Source organism: Stegodyphus dumicola, chromosome 9 (assembly GCF_044657685.1).
Source record: "Stegodyphus dumicola isolate Sdum_Otavi_A_Nest chromosome 9, ASM4465768v1".
In the NCBI taxonomy this organism is placed as follows: Eukaryota; Metazoa; Arthropoda; class Arachnida; order Araneae; family Eresidae; genus Stegodyphus; species Stegodyphus dumicola.
Genome location: NC_140776.1, coordinates 117277529 through 117297245, shown reverse-complemented (window position 1 = coordinate 117297245; position 19717 = coordinate 117277529).

Below are 19717 nucleotides of genomic sequence, written 5' to 3'. Positions count from 1 at the left end.
TACTTCCTTGTACGAAATAAAAAAATCTGATGTGTACACCACATGACTTCCTTGTACGGAATATTAAATTATACGCATTTTTTTCTTGCATTTCATTTAAACTTATTGGAATGAATTAAATCTACTTCGTCGACAGCGCATAAACCATAATAGAATAAATGCACTCTTTAAAATTCACTATATTTGTTTACCCTAGCGACACTCTGGCGCTAGTTTCACTTAATATTTCGTTCATATTATAACTATGTCTATATGTCTATGTCATAACACAATTAAGAGGCAATCGGCCTAGTGCGGCCTTTACCAATATATTATAAGTAGGGTGTCTTTAATGATGAGTTGAATCCAGTAAGATGGAACGTACTTTTTGCACCTAGTGCAGAGTCTATAGAAGAGAAGTAAACGTGGCCCCACGATGTGAGGATCTGCAGTTAATATTATAACTATGTCTATGTTTATGTCTTATCACTTAGGCAATCTATCATCAAAACGGCTTTTACCAATATATGATACTTGACCTTTTAAATGCTTGAAGAACTGAGTAAGTTGTATTCAATAATGTGGAAGTACTTGTACACATGCTGTGCTAGAACTCAGAGATTATTAGCGACGGAGGCTCCTGTGCTGCCGTCCGTAGAATAAGTAAACTTTGAACAAATGAGGTGCTTCATAAAAAATTTCATAAAAATTGTTCTTCTGATAAGCAATAATTGGTAAGTAAAATGATGAAAAACGGAATTTGCAGTACATTGAAACGTGGCAGGAACAAAGTCCTTAGCGCTTTGTAATTTGATAAGTAAATCTATAAAGTAAAGAAAATGAAGTACAATCTTGGCTAAATAAGAAAAAAACGAAAATATATACATTACCACCGACTATTATGGTGAATTGTGCGGGGCCTCTTGTGGCGTTGTTCAATTGTGAAATCATAATTTCCTAGTTTTTTGATGATATTCTTAGGATGACTGTCACATTTCATAAAAAAGTTATGAAAAGCTTTTAGAATTTCAGAATCCGTTAAAAAAAATTTTAAGTCATTGCGAAGAGTACTGTTTCGTACGAACCAAGGCGCATTTGTAATTATTCGGATGATCTTGTTTTTAATTCTTTGGCGATGAATTCTTGCAGTTGCAGCCCACGCTGGGGAAGCATACAGTAAAATCGGGCGGATAGCTTGTAGATAAATAACTCTTTTTGTAGCGAGACTAAGTTTAGAATTTCTCCCTATGAGTGCATAGATACTGTCTATTGCTTGGTTGGCTTTTTTACAGATATTTTCGATATAGTTTTTGAAGGTTAGTTTTTGATCGAGATAAACGCCTAAATATTTAACACATTTTACATTTGGGATGGAGATATTATTGATTGTGATATTGTTGAGATGTCTTCTGGAAGGGTTCTTTTGGAAATAAATTGTTGTGGATTTGCTATCGTTGATTTTAATTTTCCAAAAGTTAAACCATGGGAAGATATAGTCTATTGCATTTTGGAGGTTTTGGATGGCTCTTTGCGGATTGATGGATTTTCTGAGATTGCAATATCGTCTGCATAGCAGGCGATAATGGCATCTTTGTGGCTGGGAAGATCATTTATGTAGATGTTAAAAAGAAAAGGTGAAAAGTTCGAGCCCTGAGGGACACCTGCTTTCATTACACTAATATTAGATAGCTCGTTCTTAATACGAACTTGAAAAGTTTTTTTCCCAAAAAACTTGAAATTAGTAGGATTAATCCAGGTGAAAATTTGTTTCCGATAAGTTTCATAAGGAGGCTTGGGTGGCAAACCTTATCAAACGCTTTTTCAATATCAATGAAGATGCCAGCAACAGTTTCTTTTTTATTAAAAGCTTCACCGATGATTTCAGTAATTCTTGTAACTTGTTGGGTGGTGCTAAATCCATGCCTAAATCCAAATTGATGTTCCTTAATAATATTATTGTCTTCAGCGAATTTAGTGAGCCTATTGATGACTAATCTTTCAAACAGCTTGCAAACAGCTGATGGGGTAAACTGATGGGTTTGTAATCTGAAGTTGAGGATCCATTTTTCTCAGGTTTCTTCAAGATAATGATTATCGCATGCTTCCATTGTTTAGGAAGAAATCCTACACGCAGGCAAGCATTAAAGTTGTAATATAGTTGCAGGATGGCTTTTCTTGGTAAATTTTGCAGTGTTTTATTAGTAATTTGGTCATAACCAGGAGCTTTTCTTGGTTTTAATTTTCAAATCATTCTGTAATCTCTCTGGGTGTGGTAGGTGGATTGGTCTGATTTTTCAAACTTTCTAACTGCTGAGTCACGTGATCAATGACTGCAAATATTATAACTCAGAATGCACAAAATTTATATCATTTGAAGAATTATCTTATCACTGCCACATGTACTATTCAAATACTATAAAAAAGCTAGAACGATGTATAAAAGAAATTAAGCAAACAAATCAAAAAAGAAACAGTTTTTCACAGACGATTTAGTATTTCTCATTCAGTTAATTCAGTTCTCACTTCGCGACAAGGCAAAAATACATAAAAACTCAAAATATCTGTATTAAAAATTACGAAGTAAATCTTAAACACTTATTTCCTCGAAAAAATTCCAGAAAGGGTTAAGCATGATTTAATTCGCAATAATAAATGAAGGCGTTATCTTTGTTGTTGCGAAGCTTAGTCTCTCTAGATTGGCAACAAATATACTACTCTGCTGTTAATAAATTGTTGATAATTGTACAAATATTGCTTCCAGATTTACGAAAGGCATAAAAACCTTAACCGAAAGATAAGAAAAACATAACTCAATCATTTTTAAAGCAAAAAATGTACAATTTACAAATATATAAGAGTAAAGAAACTGAGATCACTGAGCCGAGTAACAGAGTGGTTTGGTGCGGCCGATTGCAACCAAAATACGACGTGCACATCTACATGTTATAGCAGTCCTATATACAAAATTTCAGCGTTCTGAGGCTACTCGTTTTTGAGTTATGCGAGATAGGTACGTATGTACGTTCGTACAGACGCCACGAAAAATTATCTTCAGAATTCATTTTAAAGCAGTTTTATAATTTTTTTGGAGGAAAAGAATCTTTTATTCTGTCCTTACATACAGATGTCACGCAAAAATATCGTTCAGTTGCATTCGATAGCGGTCAAAATGGATATTTTCGTTGAAATATGCTGCCTGAACCTTTTCGCGATTACAATACTTCCTTTTTATTTCGTACAAGGAAGTAAAAAGGAAGTATTGTAATCGCGAAAAAATTTCGGTAGCATATTTCAACGAAATATGCATTTTGACCGCTGTCGAATGCAATTGAACTATGTTTTTGCATGACATCTGTAGGTAAGGACAGAATAAAGAACTCTTCCCCCCCCAAAAAAAAAATAGAAAACTGATTTAAAATGATTTCTGAAGAGAATTTTTAGTGGCGCTTGTGCGTACGTATGTATGTATGTATCTCGCATAACTCAAAATCGAGTAGTCTCAGAACGTTGAAATTTTGTATGTAGAACTGTTATAACATGCAGATGTGCAGCTCCTACTCCTATTTTGGTTGAAATCGGTCTCACCAAAAGTATACAAATGTATATATATACACTCTTAGAAAAAAAAAAAAAAAAAAAAAAAAAAAAAAAAAAAACTACGCACCGAGAAGATATAAAGCAAATTGGACACAAATTGATATGCATACAGGTTTCGACGGAAAATGCAAAATTTTACATTGTGGCTGCCAATGAATGAACGGTTGTGGCTACAGCGCATCTGATCTGCGCAACTGGCGTGATATCTAAGAGGAGAAATTACGATTCTAGCTCATAAATTCTTCAGGAATTTCATTCCGTGTACTCTGGTAGACAGTAACTATGTCTTGCATACAGGGGCGCGAACGATATGCGCAGATGTCAGAATTTGAGAGAGGTCATGTAGTGGGTCAAAGAAGCTGGTTGGTCTTATCGGAAAATAGCTCGACATTTGAGCAGGAGCGATGCCACTATTAGACGATGTGGCAGGAATGGGTGAACCATGGCCGCACACAGCGTCAAGAAGGATGCGGTAGGCCTAGAGAAGCGATAGAACGTGAAGACTGAGAAATCGTCAGAGCGGCACTCACAGCCTCAGATGCATTATTATTATCGATTGTACATGCAACTAGTGCTTCAGTGACCGCAAGGACCATTCATAGACGGCTCACAGAAAGGGGATGAGGTTACGGTGCCCCTTGCGCCGACTGCCATTGACCTCTGTACAACGTCAAGCCCCTTTGCAGTGGTGTCGGGCTCATTCGTACTGGAATGTCACTGAAGACTGAAGACTGAAGACATCACTGAAGACTATTCTACTCCAGTCGTCAGTGATCAGTCAAAGCGGGACTCATCACTGGAGACTGGAGTAGAATAGTCTTTTCAGTGATGAGTCACGCTTTGAACTGAGCCCCGATGACCAGCGAAGGCGAGTCTGGAGACGTCCCGGACGCATATTTCACAAGTGCACATCAGCGTAGCCACTGAGGGAGGCGTTTCGAAAATGGACCAATGAGCTTCTGCTGCTCTTGTGACGCTAAATCTTCATGCATGCGAGCGTATCTCGTTTACGTTTTAATTTGCATTTGTTTCGCGGTAAAAAATGTATGGCGTAGTAGAAGAAAATCTGGTAGTGCTTTCGTTTCATGAGTTTAATTAATCGCTGAAATTTCACTTTCGCGATTCTTATCACACATTAATATTTGGATTGATGTTCACGGCATATTATCGCTCTTTACATTGAGAAAATGACTCAAGCTATAATTAGCCTCGAATATTATGCATTTACTTAACACCTGTGGATTAAGAAAATTCAAGTGTGTAGTTTTTTTTAAATATTTTTTCATATAGACTGCAATAAAAGGTGCTATATACATATATAATTAGTGTAAATATTTTTCTCATCTGCATAGTTTTGTGTAAAGATAACATTTGGGCTCAAATGTTTATCATATATTTCTTTCTTCATCTTATTTACCACGTATTAAGTAATATCTCACATGGATATTTTTGCTATTTTGGTTGAAATCGGTCCAAACTGTGTTTGTATTTATTTAAAATTCTTTTAATCAGGTAGTTAAATCATTAATTTGCTTATATTTGACCTAACTTCGCAATGAAAATTTTCAGAAGAAATCGACGATGCTTTAATTATTTTGTACAGAAAATTGCGTGGCAAAATATTTTCAACCATTTTGCTTAAATCTTAAAGCACATGAAGAAAGTTCATGTGACGTGACAGAAATGTTACTGGATGCCCATTGGTCCATCCTAGAAGCCACACCCTCGGTGGCTACACAGATGTGCACTTGTGAAATATGCGCCCCGGACAGCGGTGTTATACCAACTTGACTGTCTTCCGACAGACAGGCCGACAACCAGGAGTGATGGTCTGGGGTGCCATTTCATTTCATAGTAGAATCCCTTTGGTTGTCATCCGTCGCAACCTTACAGCACAGCGGGACATCGACGAAGTTCTAAGGCCCGTTGTGTTGCCCTTCATGTCACGCCACCCTGGGCTTACATTTCAGCAAGATAATACCCGCCCCCACACTGCACATGTTTCTACTGCTTGCCGAACATTACCTTGGCCAACAAGGCCACCGAATCTCTCTCCTATTGAGCACGTTTGGAGCATAATGGGCAGGGTCCTCCAATCAGCTCGGGATGTTGACGATCTAACGCGCCAGTTGGACAGAATTTGGCACGATATACCTGAGGAGGACATCCGTAACCTGTATCAATCGACGCCAAGCCGAATAACTGCTTGCGTAAGGGCCAGAGGTGGACAAACGCGTGACTGACTTTTTCACTTTGTGAAGCTCTATCACTTCAATAAATCATCCACTTTTTCTCAAACGGTAATCATTTGTTTTTCTGTACATGTACATCACTGCTACCGATTTTCGTTCCATTCGGATAACTCCTTCTTGGTGCGTCTTTTTTTTTTTTTTTTTTTTTTTTTTTTTTTTTTTTTTTTGTCTGAGAGTGTATATATATATATTCACTCTATTACTCTGCTCACTGATCTCAGTTTCTTTATTCTTATATGTTTGTAAATTTTGCATTTTTATGCTTTAAAAATGATTGAATTATGTTGCTCTTATCTTTCGGTTAAGGTTTTTATGCCTTTAGTAAATCGGCATACACTAGTTGTAGAATAATCAACAATTTAAAAGTTGTTTAAGTGCGGATAAGTTTAATTATTTTTAAACTAAACTTTTATAACTAAAAAGAGGGAGACTTGAAAATAAGATGAAAATTTAACAAATGGATTGAACGAGCCCTCCTAAAGCCGTACCACTGTGTGTAACCATTTTCATGGATTTTTTTAAGGTGTGTAAATATGAGTCTATTTTCCCTAGAAAATTCTCCATGAAGCCATGCCTCGCCAACCCTCATATGCTTTGCCATATTCAATTAAATAAGCATTCAAAATCATTCTTAAGATGTTTAAGTAATTAACTTTGTGTTAGATGATACGAAGCTTTTCAAAAACTAGGGTACTTTCCGTAAACACTTAGTGCTAATTACTGCTGTTCAGCTGGAACTGGATCGGATTATTTATTTATAGCAGTGCTTTTCAGCCTCGTGACTTACATGTATGTATTGCTCAGGGGAGGGGAAAAGGAAATTCCTAGACGAAAATAATAGAATAATGAAATGTTAATAAACAAATAAATACAATCATTAAATTCATTTGATAATTATAACTTAATTTGCAATTATAAGGAGATATATGTTATTAATAATCTAAAAAAGTGCATACTAATATTATTAAACTGTTTCATAGTATATAAAAGAGCACTTTAAGACTTTTCGCATCCTATATAATTTGTCCCCATTCTGGTACCATGAATCTGGTACCATTATCTTGTATATATTATTGACTTACAGTGAAGAAAAGAGAACTCTGTAGCTCAAGATTTTATTCCTGATATGATACTAAATGACACCTAAAAACACATTTTTACAATATATCTCCCCTTATGATCCCTAACGTACCTGTTTATTTTCCCCTTCGCAATTAACGCCATTCTCCCGTTCTTGACCGCATTTGCAATGCCACCGCCGCAACACCCTATTCCTATACCGATGATCGATGACACACTGTACTCACTGCCTGCCTTCCAGGCGGTATAGCGGTTAGTGACGCTGACTGCCATACCGAAGGGCCTCTTTTTTAATTGCCGGAGAAAACATAGATGCTTGTAAAGTCTAGTTTCTCTTGCGGCAAACAGGCATTCAAAATGGACTTCGACCCAAAAGTCTTCTCGAGAGGTTGTGATAGAAAGTGAGAGACACTCGGATCACGCTCGGAGTTATCTCTCTCGGAATTCCTAGGGGCGGAAGCTTATCAATTAGTTACGCACTAAGTATGTAGTAGTATTAAGTTACCCATGGTACGACACAGGTGTTCGCCTAGCTTCTACATGTACTTGCTTAAGACAGCGAATGCCTTCGTGAAGGACTTTCTGAGAGAAACTAGCTTTTATTCACGTTATTTCATTGGGAAAATCACAAAAACTAACCTACAGTCATCCTCTTTGAACCCATACCAGGTCTAACTACCAGTACTCAGTTCTGTTAACTACAGCTGGTACCGCTAAATAAAACCATTTGCTTTATAAAATCTACCGCTTACTAAAGTCAAAAGACAGGGAAAGAATTCAAATGAATATAATATCATTATAAAATAACTGCTTAATAAAATAAACGCTACCGCTTATAGAAATCAAATCGTTTTAAAATTGTAAAGTCAAAAACCCCAAGTTTGTGTTTCAAGCTTTGTTTCAAGTTTAAGTGTTTTTGTTCAAAGTCGATTCACTTTCGCACGTGGAGGTTCAAATGCTAGAATTTTCTTATCTGGAATTGTCAAAACCCTCTAGCCTGTGTTTCAAGGTCAGTGATATCATTTAAGGTAAATTCTCTTTTACACGTGGAACTGCAAATGCTAGAATTTTCTTATCTGGCCAATCATGGGTAGGGCTGTATTACAAAAGATTTGCCAGAATTGGCTTAGACCAGTTGGGCGAAAGGGAAAACATTCCCTTCTTCCTAATATAACATATATTCCTAATATAACATTCCTAACATCATTCTCAGCTGCAAGCAGCTGAGGATGATGGTTCGTTAAAACCATCGAAAGAAGTCCTGTGAAAATTTGAAAATATAACGCTGATTTTTGTTGTTTGACTTCTAAATTAATATTTGTTCGGCGTGTTGTTGTATCTTAACTTAGAAGACTATTACCCTGGATTTTATTGCTCGACTGTTGGAGGAGGAAAATCGAATGAATTGGTGAAATGTTTGATGTACAAACAGTTACACGCCGTCCATACGGGCAAAGTCGTGCGGCGCTTTGAGACTTTGATGCGAACGTGATTATGCAAGGTTTCTACTGCCACAGCAGTACGTCCCTGCAACCTGAGATGTTTCCACGATGGGCATGGTGAGGAGGTTTACATGAGTAGATCCCAAAATGACAGATCAGCATTCAAAATAAAGAAAATGGCCCAAATACATGGCATGGGGAAGTGAAAAATCTGCTGGTATGGTCATGGAGGATATTTCAGAGGTACATAATAGTGTCTAGGTTGACTTATAGCTAGATTCTAATAGACGGTGCCATAGATGAGAGAGGGATGCTGAGTAGTCTATTTAAAATTTAATAACAATAATCCAAGTGGCAGGAAAAATGCAGATTCAGTTTCAGTTCAGTCGTAATAATGTAATTAAATTCGGGAAAAAAAAAGTATAAGTTGAAAAAAACCAGCATTTCCAAAAGTCGTTAAGCACTGAGTATCGCACTGACGATCTGCGGATCTGTAGGGGGTCGATGCTCTATCCGTTCGTTACTCTGTTGATGCTAGACGCTTGGGAAAGTATGAAGTGACTAAGAAGTAGATCAGGAACTTCTGTGGAGAAAACGACCAAAGTCCGACGTAGGATGAGATACTTTTAGCTATTTTGACTTAGCATAGTAAAGACATGAGCTGTGTAGGGTCGAGCATAGCAGTCATCGTCGATGACTACATAGTTTAGCACTTCAGAAAAATGAGCAAAATGGTTATAAATGGCTTTTTGGTAGAAATTTCCGTTCAATTTGTTGAGGTAGGTCTTAACGGAGTCGATGTTCAGGTCTCTATGATGATTTTTCTTCCTGATGAAGTAAGGTGCTCCAGTAATTAGTCGTAAAGGCGCCTACCATAATTTTACTATCTACCAATACCCGACCGGTGGTGAAATTCTAACTCTTCTTCCTCTAGAGCAGTTTTTCGCAACGTAGGGCCCATGCCCCACAGAAAACAATTCGATTGTTAAGGGGGGGGCAATTAGAAAATGGACTTGTCCAGAGTTTAAGAGGACAAAGGATGTTCAAATTTGCAAATTTTCTTCAAGAAGTCTATATTTTTCGAAATTTCATTTTTTATTCACAAAAATATAGAATAATGTATGTGATATATGCGTAATTTTTTTTTTAAATTGCGGTTACATTTTAAATATTTTATAAATAATTTTCGCTGTAGACATGCATATTTAAATGCTTTTAAAGGGCATTTAAATAATTGACACATTATACGCACATATCAGCCAACGAATTCATTTTATTTTTTACTGGAGGAACGGCAACAGGTATATTATTCTTTCCTTGAGTTGCAAAAGCAGCTGCTTTCAGCTTTGTTTGTATTTAGCCAAAGAATATGTAAGAATACTGAAAATGCAATATCAAGAAGAAATCGCAGAAATGCAAAATGATGAGTCTGTTAAAACTTTATTTAATATAAAAAGAGCGATGGCATTGCTTTGTGAGGAAACCGAAATAAAATATTCAAATGCAACAAAATGTGCAAGAGAACTATTGTTACGGTTTACATCTTCATATTTATCTGAATGCAAATTTACTGCTATAAATGATTCGTTGAAAAAAAAAATGGCTGGATATAATAAAACGCGAATACTTGAGGCTGAAATTAACTAAACTAGAACCTGACATAAAATCTCTTTGCAGCAACCATCAAGCGCAAGGATTTAACTAAATTTAAATAATAATTACTGATACTTAAAACAATGTAGAAAAAACTTTCATTAAAACTGTACTTGGATTTCAGTTCTCCATTATATGTTTTGAAAGTCTACTTACTGTGTTTCCTCACAAAATTTTCTAGCGATTTCTTCCTAAAACCTATCATTCAAGTTTTTTTCGCGAACATTTCGTTTTTTGAATATTAAAAAATTATGTATATGAAGAATAAGAAGCATAAGAAGTTTAGAAAGGATTAGATGGGCCATACCACAAAAAAGGTTGGATAACACTGCTCTAGGGGCTCTAGGTAGGCACACCGTTTGCCGTTCGATCAAAAATTTTCAGATTTAAACTTGCAAAATTTTGGGTTTATTTAAACGCTTTCGCAATCGTGCAGTTTTATTAATTTTTCATTGTTGAACCGTGTAAGAGTACCAAATCAATCTATGTATTCGTTATTCGGGATTTTCTAACATAGGGATTGTGAAAAATAATTAAAAAATAAGGTAAATGTTTAAGTAAATTCAGCATTGTGTACTACTAATAATTAATAATTGTAATAATGCTTTATTCAACTTAATTTAAAATTTTGAATTTTCTTTAATAACTTTTTTACATGAAAGAAATAAAACTTTGTATTTCTTAATTTTTAGTGATTTTATTTAGATGACCGGAGAAGAAAAAAAGGAATTCTCTGTTTATCATAATACACTGAACAAGCGAAAATGAGAGGAGAACTTGGAGAAGAGCAATTAAAAGTTGCCAGCTTTTTTCGGAAGCTCACACATTTTCAAGACAGTACTTCTATTGATAACAGTGGTTTTCCATTTCCATCAACATAAAGTTGCCATCAGAATTAGGAAGAAATGCAATGAGAATGATAGATTCAGGTTCTGATACGTTTATGTCGGTACAATCATGTTCGAGTAAGCAAAACCAATGAACAGTAGACGCTTCGCCCCTCTCTAACGATCCAGGTCTTTGGCCGTGTATATTATCTCCAACCTAAGCGTAAAAAATCCTATGTTCAGTATAAAGTCTTTAATTCGGACGTCCATAATCCGGAATGATCTATAATCCGGACCTCAAAAGCTACAAACTTTTTGCGCATGCGCATAATACGTTTACGCATGCGCGTTTAATGTATAACGGACGGTATTGGCTAGGCTAAAAATATCTAATTCAGTTAATGTTGCAGATTGCTTTGCTCCTTAATCTTCTAATTGGATCCGCCTTGTTATTTTTTGCAGACTGTTAGAGCAATTTTATAAAACGTAAGCATGAACTTTCGATTATGTCAAAAAGAGTTTCCAATTCTGGAGCTGCCAAAGGATCTACAAAGCGAAAGCATGTTTCGATGTCCATTAAACAAAAAGTGGAATTGCTGCAAAAAAATGGATAATGGCATGAAGAAAGTGAAGAGAGGTAATTTGTTTCTCTAACCATTCCGAAATCTGTTTATCAATTTCACGCTGCTCTGCGGACAGGGGGAAACGTCGCGGCACGCAATGAACTGGAAGTTGATCTGTCAGCACTATCCTCATCTTCAGGGCAGATGTTTTTATTTTATTCGACTTATAATTCCTTACTAAATGTAGTGTTTCATCTCGATGTACTCCGATATGATTTAAATCAATTCCGTCGTCATTATAAATATCACGAATACACATGAAATAGTTTTCTGGTTGCAATTTTCTAATTTCGACTATGCGTATTATATGCTTTACGCATGCGCACGTTGAAATAAATGTTTAATAAAGTAAACAAATAAATATTAAGCTTTTTTTTTTGTAAATTTTGGTACCCTTTAGATCATAATTGCTCTTTATTTCATAAATTACGGTTTCATATTTTTAATTTTATAATTTCTGCATGCCATCTTACCAGATTTAAATTGATGATCTATAATCTGGCAAACCCCTAATTCGGAATCGCCGAAGTCCCAACGAGTCCGGATTAAAGACTTTGTACTGAATTATCAAGTAAAACTAAAGACAAAAGTGGACTCAAGTTTTCTGATATACCGGGTGACCCAAAAGTCCAACATTTGAAAATCAATAATTCACTGAATAACGTAAGTAGAGAAGTAAAAACTGCTTGAAATGCCATGGGGTTTTATTGACAGGAAAAAAAAAAAGTGCTTAAAACGGCCAACAGATGGCTCTTCTTATGACAACAAAAGCAATAATTGGCATAACAACTGATTTTTGCAAAGACTATGTTCTTTATAATAAATGCATTTCGGTCGTCATTCATCAACAATACCTTTTGTCAAGGGACAATGCTGTGAACAGCAATGTACAGCATATCTATAGGTACGGTGAGAAACTGCCATTGGATGTTGTCTTTTAGCATCCCATCCCTAATGAGGTCGGACGATCGCGGAAGACTTGCTATTTCAGGTAATCCCACAACCAATATTCACATGGATTGAGATCTGGGGACCTGAGAGGCCAAGCATGACGGAAGTGGCTGCTTAATACACAATCTTCAGCAAACGATATGTGCAAGAGATCTTTCACATGTGTAGCAAAGTGGGGTGGAGCGCCATCCTGCATACAAGTTATACCTTCCAACAGGTACTTATCAGCCAGACTAGGGATGATGCGGTTCTGTAACATAACAGTGTACCTCGCACCCGTCACACTGACAATTTGAATAGCAGAACCACGCATTTCCTCGAAGAAAAAAGGGTCCGATCACCGATTGACGCGATAAATCCACATCACACTGTGACCACCACACCGAGGCGAGGATAGAAAAGTTACAAAGACATTCTCTTTCTCACTATAGATCATTTTACACACGATTCTCATGCAGCCTCACTGACATTTTGCTGCCCAGTGCCATATATTGGCCTTTTCTCCCCCCCAAAAAAGCCCATGTTATTTCAAGCATGTGTATCAATTTTTACCTCTCAATTTATATTATTTCGTGAATTATTGAATGTTCAATTAGATAAATTGATACATTTCGGTGACGTCGGAGGTCACATGATGTAAGAACTGCTAATGTAAAAAAACAAGCTTATGCTGTGGTAGATGAGATGAAAATTCGGAAACTTTGTTTATTTTTAAGTAGTTATGAAATTTGCCTTTCATCTTTAATTATTATTTCATCCATTAATTAACTATTCATTCATTTGGTTAGTATAATTTTGGTAACTCTTGTTATCTTCATGATATTCTTTTGTTCACTGCTTTACCATGTTTTGATTGTTAATATTTATTTATGAAATCTTTCCTTAATCTGATAATTAATTCATTTATAAAAAATGCAAAAATGAATACATAAAATCATGTTTATATAGATTGCTCTTCTACACTGAAAAGAAAGTTACTATAAATATTTTTAAATCATAATTTTATCAGCTTAACAAGCAGAACAGTAAATATAAATAGTTGGTTTCTGAAAATTGTAGTAGTCAAATTTCCGGAGCACTGTAAATGCAGTTAGCCCTTAAATCATATAAGGATAATGATGCCAATGTTCTGCACAGTTCAAAATTAATATATAATTTTATACAACTTAAAATTTAATTTTTTAGCAACTGACTATTATCCTATTGATAGTATAAGCTGCAAATTAACACATTTTGTATACTATAATATATATGTAAAAAAGAAAAATATAGAGATTTGTGCAACTGAGTTCACTGCAGTACTAGCTGTGACACTAATAATTTTTCATAATACATTTTTCTTCATTTTATAATAATAAATAATAATTTTTCATAATACATTTTTCTTCATTTTATAATAATAAATAATAATAAAGTACTATCTGTAGACATTTTAAATATTCAAAAAATAAATTTGAAGTTATTTTTAATCTTGTAAGTTACATAATTTATGTGCAGACTTTTTTATTTTAAAATCATGTACTCAAAAAGATTTTCAAGTGTATTTATTGAAAAGATCTACCATAGGAAATAGACTAGTGTATATACCTGTAAAGTTGCGCGCTTCTAACCTGCACGCAACAAAGTGGTGACTGCTGAGAACTGGAAATAGACCAAAGTCTTGAGAAGGGTTTAAATCCCTTTTTATTCAACTTTAGAAATTACAAATGCGTGCTCTTGACGCTCATAAACAACGCCGACCCGGCAGTAAAATAAAAATAAGAAACTAAGAAAAGAATAGTAACAAGTGACTAACTACGAGGCTGTCTAAACGGAACTAACCTCACCGCGTTCTAAAATACCGCTGATAGTTCAGCAAACTTCTGAATATTACGTTGAAAGATTAACAAACTGCCGAGGCAAGCACGCAGGCCGAAACGCGTGGTTCTTCGATTTCTAACTAGCCACCTCCACGCTCGTGAAGCAAGAAAGCACACTTTCGAACTCGTTTCCTTTCTATTTAACTCAGAATACTTCCGCTGATAATTTGAATCCTTGCGCGTTCTACTAAAATTTACATACTCTGGCATTGGCAATTCCAAGGGAAAGTAAGGCTTCACAGGAAAGATAGTTTAAACTTGAAATAAATGTTAGTTAAAATAAATATAAACCCTACATACCTATGGTACATGTTATCTCAAACTATGGACTGACACAACCACTGATTTTCAAGGACTAAATATACGTGCTAATTTAATATTTAAACTAAAAAACTCAACAATCTCCCATGAAAAATTAGAATTAAGTATAAATTCTTATAAAAGCATCTTTTTATATTAAAATATTTCAGTATTACTGATGCTTCTAATATTACAGCTGTTGGTATCCTTAATATCTACAATGGAAAGTATTTAAAAAAAATAACATTTTCGATATTTATGTGCATTCATTAAAATCGATTACAACAGCTAAAATATTAAAACATATCCTGATGAAATTAATAAAATGTTAACTGCATAAAATATTCTATGACACTAATTAATATTAATAAGAGAAAATTGGCTTTGTATTTATGTTCTTGCAGATAAACAGGTCGTTCACGAATTCGGCTATTTCAATAATTTAGAGCAACTATTCTTGAACTATGAACATACTATTTTTACACTTACATTTAAAAGTTTGGAAAACTTAATATTCTTAATGAAAACATTCTTAATACTGATAAGCATCATTTACAAGAAAAATTTATAAATCTTACCTCGTTTTCTGCAGAAATTTGCACAGATGTTTCATAATTATTGATTTCTTCACTTCAGCCTTAACACAGCTTCTTATAAGTACCGTGATATCCACATTACTTTGAAAGAAATATTGTTCACATGTTTCATCTTGAATAAAAAAAGACCCTTCTTTTTTGACATCAAAGAAAGAGAAATCATTTCCAAGCATATTTTTTAATTTCTCGCAATAGCCATAAAATTCTAAATTCGAAAAATCAATTAATTTCAGTGGAATGTCTGCTATTGACTGCATTGTAAATATAGCACATTCGGATGTTGTTGTTCGTAAACCACGTGACCACATTTTCCCTCTTCTTCTCTTGCGGAATGTATCTCATTGTTAACGGACTTTTGGGTCACCCGGCATATTTCACTCGAATTTTGTCAAATGATTGAAAGTTTCAGCGAGATTGGATACTGTATTCTATAGTATTAAGAATACTATACTATATTAAGAAAAAGTGTACTTTTCTGTTTCTGTTATAAAATATTCAATGAATTCATAATCCGTTGACCTTTAGAAGTACTAAATTAAATAAAGACGGTTTCATTGTTTGGCATCACTTAAGCGAACATTTGAAAAATCACGAAAAAAGTAAATTTCATTTTCAAAATGTATGTTTCTGGTCAGATTTATCAGAAAGATTTAAAGTTAATCAAACCATAGATTCCGAGATGCAAAATTTATTAAACAGTGAAACTAAACAATGGTGCAGTGTCATTGAAAGAATAATTTATAGAATTCTGTTTTTGGCTGAACAAAACTTGTTTTTTTTTTTGTAGTCCTAGTAACAATTATATATATATATAAAAAGGGGAAAGGAAATCGAAAATTTTTAAAAATATACAAAAATGATAGCAAGATTTGACCCAGTCATGCCTATACATATTAAGAGATCTCAGAACAATATGCCACTTTATATTGGAGATAAAATTTAAAACGAAACGATTAAATTAAAGGTGAATAATATAAGAAATTATATTTTAAATTAAGTTAATAAAATGCAAAGTATTTTTCTATATTACTTAGTTGCACTCCCGATGTGAGCCACCAGTAGCAAATTTCTTTTTGCATAAGAAATGTTAATTTAAAAACCAATTAATTTAGTGTCTAAGAATGTTTTTTGATATTCCGTCCTGTACGTGATACAGTAGGTGAAGGTTTAATCAACGTTTTATTAAAAACTTTAGAAAATTATGATTTAGATATTTATATGCGCGGAAAAGGATACGCCAATGGTTCAAATACAGTGTCATCAGCGAATAAGCCCTGATTTCAAAATTAAATATCTCTACAACAAAGATCGATAGAATTATGCGGTAAACTGTACGTTTATTAGCAAAACTGTAAAAATGGTGTACAAAAGTTTAGAAAATTTAGTTACGTTAACAGATGGCGCTATGCGCTGAAAACTCTCTGAAAGGAGTCTAAAAAACACAATGAAGTGTAGCGGGAGTGACGGGATTGTTTCGATACGCAGTGTCTTTCAATGCGTCCCACAGAAAGAAGTCACAAGGACTCAGATCGGGAGAATATGGAGACCAAGCAATTGCTGTGTCAGTAAATTGCGGATAATGTAACGCAATTACTCTATTCCCAAAGTATTCATGAAGAAAGCGAAAAACTTTATCTGTTCGATGTGGTCGAGCCTCATCTTGCATGAACCAATCGATACCTGGTCGATCCTCCAACGTTAGTTGAGTGCTGACAAACTGTTCCAAAATCGTAACGTAACGTTCAGTAGTTATCGTTTCTCGTAGAAAAAAGGATCCGATAATGCTTCTGGCGCATACCAAGTGCCGCTGATATGCCACGAATACCGCAGCCCTTTCTCTTCACACAAATGAGGATTTTCAGAACCCCAAAATCTCCAGTTTTGTTTATTAACGATTCCATTCAAATGAAAATGTGCCTCATCTGTGAACCAGATGCAGCTCCCATTAAATATGTCGTTCTCGATCATTGTTAGAATCTGATTCGCAAAGTCAACCCTTTGTTGCACACCTTTCATGGTGACTTTGGATTTTGTATGGAAACATCCGTAGGCTGTTTTTTATTTTTTTATTTTATTTATTTATTTATTTTTTTTTCGTGCTCGTATACTTTAAACCTGTCTCTGATGCAATCCGTCGGATGCTTTTCCTAGAGTTTTGCTGAACAATTCCAGAAACTTTGACTGCATTTTCCGGAGTGACTACAGTTTGCCTAGGCCCAGCATTTCCCTTCCGATCATCAGCCACACTGCCAGTCCGTTCGAATTTCGCGAAGAGCATGCGAATGGTTTTCGCATCGGGTCCAACTGGAACATTGAATCGGTTTTGAAAACTGAGACTTGTTGCCGTAGGATTGTGTTCTAATAGGTAAAATTCCAGAACAAAAAAAAAAAAAAAAAAAAAAAAAAAAAATTGTTCAATGGAATACATTATTTCACTTTCTACGGTAGCCTCTTTTCACTAACCAACAGTCGTACTGATCACTTTCCATTCCATTTACCGCTGTTATACTGGGCCTAGCCGGCGTGAATTTGCAGGCTTTTTGCCAGTTGTCTTCTAATATGGCATCTGGAACTAAGAACATCAGCAAAAGGTGTCACAGAAACAAGATGTGATAAATAAAGAGTTTTGCTAATAAACGTGCAGTTTACCACATAATTCTATCGATCTTTGTTGTAGAGATATTTAATTTTGAAATCAGGGCTTATTCGCTGATCACCCTGTATGAAGAGCGGTACAAAAAAGAATTTTAGACATTTAATTCACGAGCAGTGTTTGTACCTTCCTATAGCCACAGTTTGAACCTTATCATAGGAGAACGCTTTGAAGCCCAGTATCTTTAGTTTAAATTTTTTTTCTCAATGTTCAAGAGCTACATATATTTTTTTTTTTCTTTCCCTAGCGTAATCAATCGGTGGTTTGTTTTGAAAAGTAACATTTCAAATTTAACTTTAAAACTTTTGTCAGACAGCCGATAGTTTAGCAGAATTGATGCAATGACCTAAGATTCCAGTTAGGGAAATTTACGATGTTTTTTTTATGAAATTTTGTCTGGAAATAATTCTGATAACAATACAAAACATCTGGATACTTCTCTAGTCAAAGATATTAAAAATTATGAGTTTGTATGTATGTTAGTGTTGTATAAGATACTAAGTAAAGTTGATGTTGTTACCAAGATCCTGCGTAGCCCACCAGCGGCCGAGCGGTAAAGTCGCTGAACACGGGTAGTTCGGTCCGAGGTTCGAATCCCGCGAACGGGCTGGCTGCATGGGCGTTTTCGTGGTTTTACCCATGTGTAACGTGTATACGAACCAGTTTCCCTTAGAAAGTCCTCCACGAAGACATCCCTTCCCTTAGGCAGATAGCCCTAGTGTGCTTTGCCGTAATCTCAATAAACCAAACCAAACCAAGATCATGCACACTAAAAAATTCAATACTCACAGGGTTCAATGGCATGCTCGTAGATGCCTAAGAATTAACATCTTACTTGGAAGTAGATGCAAAATTTAAATATCCAGAAATTTTAAGGCCAATTGAGAACCAATTAAAATTCAAAGTCAGTTGTTTTCTTTTTGGAATGCTAGACATTATTTTTTCATCTGTAAATAGAGGATTTGAGCTGTTACCCATTCATTCTGATGTTCTCAATTTTTTTTTTTTTTTTTTAATATTGAGGAATTTGGCAAGTATTCTGACCGAACTCGATTTAATTTTTGTAAAAAACTTGAAGAAGCTTTAACTGACAAAAATCGAAACAAAAACGATGTAGATAGAACAGAACTTTTAAATGAATTACAATTTCTGCAAAATTCCAACAAAAATATGATTTTTTTAGAATAAACAATTACAATAAGTTACTTAACTCACTCCTTCGCAAACATTACGATTGCATTGCGTATGTTGTTAACTATACCAATTTCTGTGGCTAGACCGAGAGGTCATTTTCTAAATTAATAAAGTTAATAAAGGATTACTTATGATCTAGAATGGGCCAGGAAAGGTTACAAAAATCTGGCTATCATTTCTATAGAGTCTGAGCAGGTGATTTAAAGCAGCTGGATACTGAAAATCTTATTAATTAATTTGTCAAAATTAAAATTGAAGTCCAGTTTCTGTAAGACATTTCCTTTGTTTTCCATCATGCATGTCTATTTGTCATTTAAAAATGGGGATTCTAAATGTATTGCATTCGACCTTTTTTTTATTTAATAATTTGGAATAATGTTTTATAACTTTAACACTATTTTGTTTTGTTAGTGTTGTTTCATTGCATAATGAAAATTTTAATAATATTTTCGCTTGTGTACCTATTATTTGTCTCTAAGAACTACATACCAGTACTAACAAGTACAAAGAGTTTGTAATAAATGTCAACTTTGAGCTGGGCAGTGGGCGGTAATTTTGGGTCAATACGCATAAAGGAAAGCCGCCTTTCAGTATTTCGTTCGACGACGCCGAAGATATTTGGCGCATTCCTGGTACTAGGTATTTAATAAGAAATTAAAAAATTAATTTTGTAAATGCGAAATATTCTTTAAATTTAGCGAATCTTTTTTC